This window comes from Arachis stenosperma, chromosome 10, assembly GCF_014773155.1.
Source record: "Arachis stenosperma cultivar V10309 chromosome 10, arast.V10309.gnm1.PFL2, whole genome shotgun sequence".
In the NCBI taxonomy this organism is placed as follows: domain Eukaryota; kingdom Viridiplantae; phylum Streptophyta; class Magnoliopsida; order Fabales; family Fabaceae; genus Arachis; species Arachis stenosperma.
Genome location: NC_080386.1, coordinates 42,450,790 through 42,459,245, shown reverse-complemented (window position 1 = coordinate 42,459,245; position 8,456 = coordinate 42,450,790). Strand labels below are relative to the sequence as shown.

Sequence of the window (8,456 nt, the reverse complement as noted above, 5' to 3'; positions counted from 1 at the left end):
TCACTGAATAGACAAGTTTTAATCACTTACAGTTTGTCATAGAATGAATCATTCATTATTAAAATAGTTGGTAATAAGTATTAATCTGGAAAGGTGAATATCTCTGAGACCTTAACTGTTCTCTTATTTTTGTTTCTACATCAACTTTTTATTGCGTTCTTCATGATTGTGCCTTATGCGAATTCAACAAACAACCACTCTTTTTCTATTCGCCTGACTAAGTCCAGCAAGATAACTATTGCTTGCTCAATCCAACAATCCTCGTAGGATCGACCCTCACTCACATGAGGTATTACTTGGACGACCCGGTGTACTTACCGGTGAAGTTGTGTGAGTTTAATTTTGCATACCAAGTTTTTGGCTCCATTGCCGAGGATTGTTCGAGATTGATAACTACCGGTTGTCTTGTTGCTTAGATCAGGTATTTTTACTAGTTTTTCTTTTAATCATGTTTGTTATTTCTTTTCTTAAACTTTTCAACATTTTTTCATCTTTATTCGTCTTTTTCTCTTTTTCAAACTTTATGTCAAATTTTAAGTTTATTGTTCCTAAGATATCTTGGTCAATTATTTTTCTTTCTTCTTGATTTTCGAAAATTTTTTTTTATTTGCTTTATTGATCTTTTGATTTCTATCTTATTTTACCTCTTATTTATTTCTTTGTGTTCGAATCTTTTGGTGTTTTTCTCTAGTTTAATTTCAAAACTTTTAAGTTGTCTTTTAGTGTTTCTTTCTCTACTTTTTTCGAAAATTGTGTTATTTGATTTCAAAATCTTTAAGTTTGGTGTCCATCTAGTGTTTTTCTTTCCTCTTTAATTTCAAAAAAAAAAGCTTTTCTTTTAAATTTTCAAAAATTTTGAATCTTTTCCTTTCTTGATTTGAAAATTTTAAGTTTGGTGTCCCGTTAGTAATCTTTTTATTTAATTTAATTTTCTTATTTATCTTTTCTATCTTTAAATCTTTATCTTATGTTTTTCTTTGATTTTCAAAATTTTGTTATTTTATCTTTATTTTAAAAATTCAAATTTTAAAACTTTAGTATTTTATTAGTTTTTCTTTCTTCTAAATTTGAATTTTAAAATTTTTAAATTTTAAAACTTATCTTATCTTATTTCTTTCTCTTGACTTCTTCATTCCAACTCTCAAATTTTAAAATCTCTCTTTGACTTTCTCCTTTTTAATTTTCAAAATCCAATATTCTATCTTGATTTTCAGATCTTGTTAGTTACTTATTTGTTTTAATTTTAAAATTTTGGTGTCTCTTTAATTCTTCTTTCTCTTTCTTCTTTCTTCAAAATTTTTTTTCTTTCTCTCTCTTTATTTTCGAAAATTCTTCACTTAAAGACACCTCTATTTTTAAATTCTCTTTAATCTATCTCACTTGATTTCTCTATTATAGTTTCTCATAGGGAGTCATCTATACTCTGACATAGAAACTCCTTTCTTTTCTTCTTCTTGGATTGTTTCTTCTTGTTTATGAGTAGGAATAGGGATAGAGAACCCCTCGTTGATCCTGATCCTGAACCAGAGAGGACCTTGAGGCAACGTCTGCAATAAGCTCAAGCTAGTAGAGCCGAAAGGAATCTCACAGATTCTCTAGAGGAAGAAGCTGAAGATACAACCATGGCAGCTAATCCAAATAATGGAAGAGATGCAAAGAAAGTCCTTGGCTCTTACACTACACCTATATCTGACTTCTATGGGCGCGGTATCTCCATACCTGTCATTGGTGCAAACAACTTTGAGCTTAAGCCTTAACTGGTCACTCTAGTACATTAGAATTACCAGTTTCATAGACTCTCGCAAGAGGAACCCAAAAAATTTATCTCTAGTTTCCTACAAATCTATGACACTATCAAGACTAATAGAGTAAATCCAGAGATTTATAAGCTCATGCTCTTCCCCTTTGCTGTAAGGGACAGAGCACGGCTATGTTTGACCAAGTTGTTTCCACCTCAGAAGCTGAGTAAGCTTAGGGTGGAAGTCCAGACTTTCAGACAGAAAGAGGGAGAATCCCTCTATGAAGTTTGGGAGAGGTACAAGCAGCTGATCAGAAGATGCCCTTCTGAGATGATCTCAGAGTGGACCATGTTAGAGATCTTCTATGATGGCCTCTCTGAGATATCCAAGATGTCACTAGACTATTCTTCTGGTGGCAAACTTCACATGAAGAAGACACTTAAGGAGGCACAGGAACTCATAGACATGGTTGCCAACAACTAGTATATGTACACTACTGAAAGGAACCCCGTGAACACTGGGGCTGCTCAGAAGAGAGGAGTCATGGAAGTGGACATTCTGGACGCCATCTTGGCTCAAAATAAGTTCATGTCCCAGCAGATCAACATGATCTCCCAGCACTTGAATAGACTGCAAAACTCAACTGGCAACTCTCAAGAGGCAGCCTATGAGGGAGACGCTGATGACACTGCATGGATCACCATGGAGGAGGTGAACTACATGGGAAACTCCTCTAGAAACTCCAATAACAATCCCTTTTCGAATACTTTTAACCACAGATGGAGGAATAACCCCAACTTTGGGTGGAGAGATTAGTAGAGGCCTCAATAAGACTTCAACAATAATCAGAGTGGAATGAACCAGAATCAGTTCAACAACAGACCATTCCAACTCTCTCAGTAACAGATGGAGACCCCCACACAGAGCCTTCCTGACCTAGCTAACATAGTCTCTAACCTCTCCAAGACCATTCATAGTTTCTTGGTAGAAACTTGGTCATCCATTCGGAATTTGGAGATACAGGTAGATCAGCTGAGCAAGAGAATACCCGAGACTCCCTCCAACACTCTTCCAAGCAACACTGAAATAAACTCAAGGGAAGAGTGCAAGGCCCTCACTATGGACACTAAGGCCGAACCTAAGAAGGAGCCTGCTACTGAGGAATTGAAGGAGATTAAGGCTTAGGAGGAGATTGGGAGTGTCAGCATGCACGTCCCCATAAAGATGGAGGAGCTTGAAGAATAACCCTTTCCAAACATGCAATAGGGGCCTGAGGATGAACAACTTGCTCAGTTTTTGACAGTTCTCAGGAAGCTGCAACTCAATACCTCTTTTGCAGAGGTGTTGGAAAAGCAACTCCCCCTCTATAGACTATATGAAAAGTGCCATCTCTGAAAAGAAGGCATTGAGGGGAGACGAGATCGTGGTACTAACCAAGGAATGCAGCGCCCTGGTCCAAAAGAAGTAGCCTTCGAAGATGCCAGATCCCGGAAGCTTCCTGATTTCCTGTACTAAAGAGACCATCACTTTTGAGAAGGCATTGTGTGAAGCTTGGCTCCACCATTAACCTTATGCCTCTCTCTGTGATGAGGATGATGGGAATCCAAGAGGTGCAGCCCACCAGGATCTCACTGGAGATGGTAGATAAGTCCCTGAAAGGGGCAAATGGCATGGTGGAAAATGTCCTTGTAAAGGTTGAAGACCTTTACCTCCCTGTGGACTTCGTGATACTAGACACTAAGGAGGACAGAGACAACTCCATCATCCTTAGAAGGCCTTTCCTGCCTACAGCAAAGGCCTTACTTGATGTGCAAAAAGAAGAGCTAGTCCTGAGTTTGTGGGAGGATCATATCCTGTTTGAGATGCCCAACCCTCAGTCATTCTCAGATAAAAGAGGTACCACTGTACAACACTTAATGTTTCAGTCCTCTCTCTCTCTCAGTATAGAGTCTTAAAGAGCCTCAAGACATCAAATTTAAGTTTGGTGTTGGGTATCCATTACCAGCTACTGAGGAATGAGGCACCAAGAAGAAGGTACCCAAGGGCTAGAGGAATAAGAAGATTCCAACTGAAGACTTCTCACCTGGCATGCGAGTTGTCTTCACTAGAAGTCCAGTCATTCTATATACTGTGAACAAGATCCTGTCTCTGGAGCATGTTGAATTAATCCATGAGAGCACAGAAAGAAAGTTCACCATGAGGGGCGAAGATCTGACCCCCTATCAACCTCCATAAAGGAGCTATCCGTCAAGCTAATGACGGTGAAGAAGCGCTTGTTGGAAGGTAACCCAACCATATGTATAGTATTTCTATTTTCCTTCTTTACATTTTAGTTTGCTTTTATATTATTTTATTTTCTAGTAATTTCTATAGTTTTTCTTTGTTTTTTAACATTTGTGATCATGTGTAGCACCTAGAACAGAAGCAGAAACACGTAGGAGTGAAAACAGAACACCCTGGAGGTACCCCTTACTGGCGTTGAATGCCAGAACTGGCACCCAGCGCTAGAAAGGGAGGGAACAAAGGCGTTCAACGCCCATTAAGGAAGCTTTGGACCATTTTCTTAGTTTCCCCTTGAGCGTTCAACACCCAAACCTAGCGTTGAATGCCCCACCAACTCAAAAAAAAAGTGTCCCTACCTAGCGTTCAACGCCCATACCTGGCGTTGAACACCCAGGAGGGGGCCAGGAAAACTCAGCATTCAAAGCTTACAGCCAGTGGGTCCCACCCAATCCCCACCTACCCCACTGTTCTGAGGGTTACCTGAAACTGTAGGTCGATCTCGGACGAGATCTTCTGTGTTGGTCGGAGCCGACGTGTCCGGCAGGTGTATAGCGGCCGGAGCTGGTGTGTCTAACTGGTTGGACTTGGTGGTGGTGCTGATCCTTCGTCCCCGGAGGGTGGGGGGTACCTGCAAGAGACTCCGATGCTTAAGTTAGCAAGGGTATTAAGCAGGTATTGAGTAGAATCAGAGTATGAGTTATACCTGTGTGCTCCAGTGTATTTATAATGGTGAGGAGTGACCTCTCTGGAGATAAGATAGTTATCTTATCTTATCTTATCTTATCTTTGAGTGAAGTCATCTTATCTTTAGGAGAACCACCTTTATCTTTCTGGGCTTTGGCTGCCTTTAGATTGGGCTGTGTTCTTTCATTTTGGGCCTGTTTTGGGCTCCTTTGGCGATTTGGCCGAGCTCTTTGAGAAGAGGTCGGATAGTCTGACCTGAAGAGGTCAGTCGGCTTGTCGCTAAACATCCCAGGTCGGACAGCTTGACCCAGGGTATGAACAGTGCCCCTGCTTGAGTTCGATCTTTCCATGAGATCGTGCTTTTCAGAGCTTCGATCTCTTCTGAAGTAGTGCTCAAGCATCTGTCTTGCTTGTTTCTTCATTTGCTTTGCAATCTTGCAGATTTTCTAGAGGTTTGGTACTTCATAGTCCAACCTCTTTTGAGTGGTAGCGTGGGTTTTCTACCCTTACCTTCTGGATCACGCCTTGCTTTAAGTTTTTGTTGACAACCTCTGCTTTGGCGAAGTTGTTCTTGCGGTTTGATATCCGGACTTTTAGTGATTTGTCCAATGACTTTTTAGTGTTCTCTATATAGAACCTTTTTTTAGTCTTGGATGATGTTCGTAGCCCTATTTGAGATTGTGTCTTCTTTGAGTGGAGTTGTATCCTTTTTGGCTAAGCGCATTTGAGTCTTAAGTTATTTCCCAACCTTTTGGCTTGTTCTTTTTTGAAGTCGTACTTGCGCCTCTTCTTTAGCTGACGTCGACCTGTATGACTTTGCCCCTGCTTGAGTTCGGACTTTTTCGTGAGACCGTGCTTTCAGAGTTTCGATCTCTTCGGGGAAGTCGTGCTCAAGCATCCTGACTTTGGTCGATCTTTGAGTAGTTTCTCCTTGTGCGAGTCTGGTATTGCCCCTTTTACTTTGTTGAGGGGACTTTTCAGCCTTCTTCTGACTTGTTTGTCTTCGCTGTTCGGGCTTTTTAGTCATAATCCAACAACTTTTTAGGTAGTGTTCCAATGGGGAACCTTTTTATAGTTTATTTGGATGACTTTTTAGCTCTGTCTTTGAGGCTGTGCTTTTCACTTTTTAAGTAGTGTCTTTTTTCAAGACTTCATACCTTTTAGCAAAACATTCCTGGCCTTCCTCTGGCCGTTTGCGAGATGTCTTTGTTCGTTTTTGTGGATCTTTGTAGAGTGTCGGTACTTTGTTGTCCGACCTCTTTTGATCACTTCTGATTTTGTCCACTTTCTGCTTGGTCGAGGTGGTCCTTGGGGCTAATTTGTCCGACGACCTTTTAGTGTTTTTGTAGAACATTTTTTAGTCATTCTGGACAATTTTGATAGCCTTGTCGTGGAGCCGTGGCTTTTTGGGCAGAGCTATGTCCGTTTTAGCGCACGTTTTTCGTTGGTCCAACTTCTTGTCGGTCCAAGCTGTAGCTTTCGATGGTCCGACTTCTTCTTGTCGATTCAGGCTGTAGCTTCGTTGGTCCGACTTCTTATCGGTCCAAGCTGTAGCTTTTGTTGGTCCGACTTCTTCTTTTCGGTTCAAGCTGTTGCTTTCGTTGGTCCGACTTCTTCTTATCGGTCCAGCTGTAGCTTTCGTTTGGTCCGACTTCTTATCGGTCCAAGCTGTAGCTTTCGTTGGTCCGACTTCTTCTTGTCGGTCCAGCTGTAGCTTTCATTTGGTCTAACTTCTTCTTGTCGGTCTCTTCTGAGTTATGTCTGTAATCCTCTTTCTTGGACCTTGTTCAAGTCTCTTTCAAGGATTACTTTTATAACTTTTGTCGCTTGGGCTGACTTTGTCATGTCGGGTCCTCCTAAGTTATTTTTGTAATCCTCTTTCTTGGACCTTGTTCAAGTCTCTTTCAGGGATTACTTTTATAACTTTTGTCGTTTGGGCTGACTTTCGTCGTGTCAGGGCTCTCCTGAGTTTTTTCTGTAATCCTCTTTCTTGGACCTTGTTCAGGTTTCTTTCAGGGTTTACTTTTATAACTTGTTTTGTAGGAGACCGACTTCGTTAGGTCGATCTCTTCTAAGTTATTTTTGTAATCCTCTTTCTTGGACCTTTGTTAGGTCTCTTTCAGGGATTACTTTTATAACTTGTCTTGTAGGAGACCGACTTCGTTAGGTCGATCTCTTCTAAGTTATAGCAATTCCTCTTTAATAGGGTTGGCCAGACCTCTTTCCAGGGATTTGCTGATAACTTGGGTTGACTTGGTCCGACTTTTTAGTGTCGGCCAGTCTAGTCTTTTTAAGTTATTATATAGCAATCTATAAGACCTCGTCAGGTTCTTTTTGGGATCACTTTCGATAACTTCTTGCATTATTCTGTGTTCATCTTTGCCGATTCGTAGATGGTCGTTGTAGTATAGTGGTGAGTATTCCCGCCTGTCACGCGGGTGATCCGGGTTCGATCCCCGGCAACGGCGCCAATGTTCCAAGGGTTACCTGAAACTATAGGTCGATCTCGGACGAGATCTTCTGTGTTGGTCGGAGCCGACGTGTCCGGCAGATGTATAGCGGCCGGAGCTGGTGTGTCCGACTGGTTGGACTTGGTGGTGGTGCTGATCCTTCGTCCCCGAAGGGTGGGGGGTACCTACAAGAGACTCCGATGCTTAAGTTAGCAAGGGTATTAAGCAGGTATTGAGTAGAATTAGAGTATGAGTTATACCTGGGTGCTCCAGTGTATTTATAATGGTGAGGAGTGACCTCTCTGGAGATAAGATAGTTATCTTATCTTATCTTATCTTATCTTTGAGTGAAGTCATCTTATCTTTAGGGGAACCGCCTTTATCTTTCTGGGCTTTGGCTGCCTTTAGATTGGGCTGTGTTCCTTCATTTTGGGCCTATTTTGGGCTCCTTTGGCGATTTGGCCGAGCTCTTTGAGAAGAGGTCGGGCATTGGCCGAGCTCTTTGAGAAGAGGTCGGATAGTCTGACCTGAAGAGGTCGGTCGACTTGTCGCTAAACATCCCGGGTCGGACAGCTTGACCCAGGGTATGAACACCCACCTATCATTCACTTCCTCCCTTCTCTCTCCTTTCAGACCCCATATTCCATCCACATTCATTCATTCATTCATCCATCACATCCCAATCACCTTTTCCTCTTCCCAATACACACTCATATATCCAATAACCTTCCTTTTTCACCAACCCCACCCACCTCAAATTTAAAATTTCCCTCCATCTTTCCCTCCCGTATGACCAAACCACACCCCCCACCCACTATAAATACACCCTCATTCCATCCTTTAAACACACACTTTCCATACTGTTCACCTCCTCCACCATAATCTCCATTCACTTCCCTTATTCCTTCTCCATCCCAAAATGGCCGAAGCTTCTTTACCCCCTCCTTTTTATCTTCTTCTTCCTTCTTCTACTATTTTCTTTTTCTTTTGTTACTATTTTCTTGAGGACGAGCAAGTTCTTAAGTTTGGTGATGAAAAGCTTCGCTTTTTGCTTTCTATTCCTAATCTTCATGGCACCAAAAATTGGAGAATTCTCAAAGAAGAGAATAGGAGAAGCCCCCGCTTCCACCTCTAAACCTTGGGAAACATGGAGATTCCTCACTAAAGCACATCAAGACCACTTTTATGATGTGGTGAGGCATAAAAAGGTGATTCTCGAGGTCCCCTTTAGGCTCAAAGAAGATGAGTATCCAGAGATCCAACAAGAAATCTGGAGAAGAGATTGGAAAATTCTGGCCCA

At 41.6% G+C, this 8,456-nt stretch overlaps 1 non-coding gene across 1 annotated transcript; it reads left to right on the top strand.

Annotated features, from left to right (window-relative positions):
• Positions 1-7,102: 7,102 nt before the first annotated feature.
• Positions 7,103-7,174, top strand: TRNAD-GUC (transfer RNA aspartic acid (anticodon GUC)). Its single transcript has one exon. It is a non-coding gene; the product is annotated as a tRNA-Asp (tRNA).
• Positions 7,175-8,456: the final 1,282 nt, after the last annotated feature.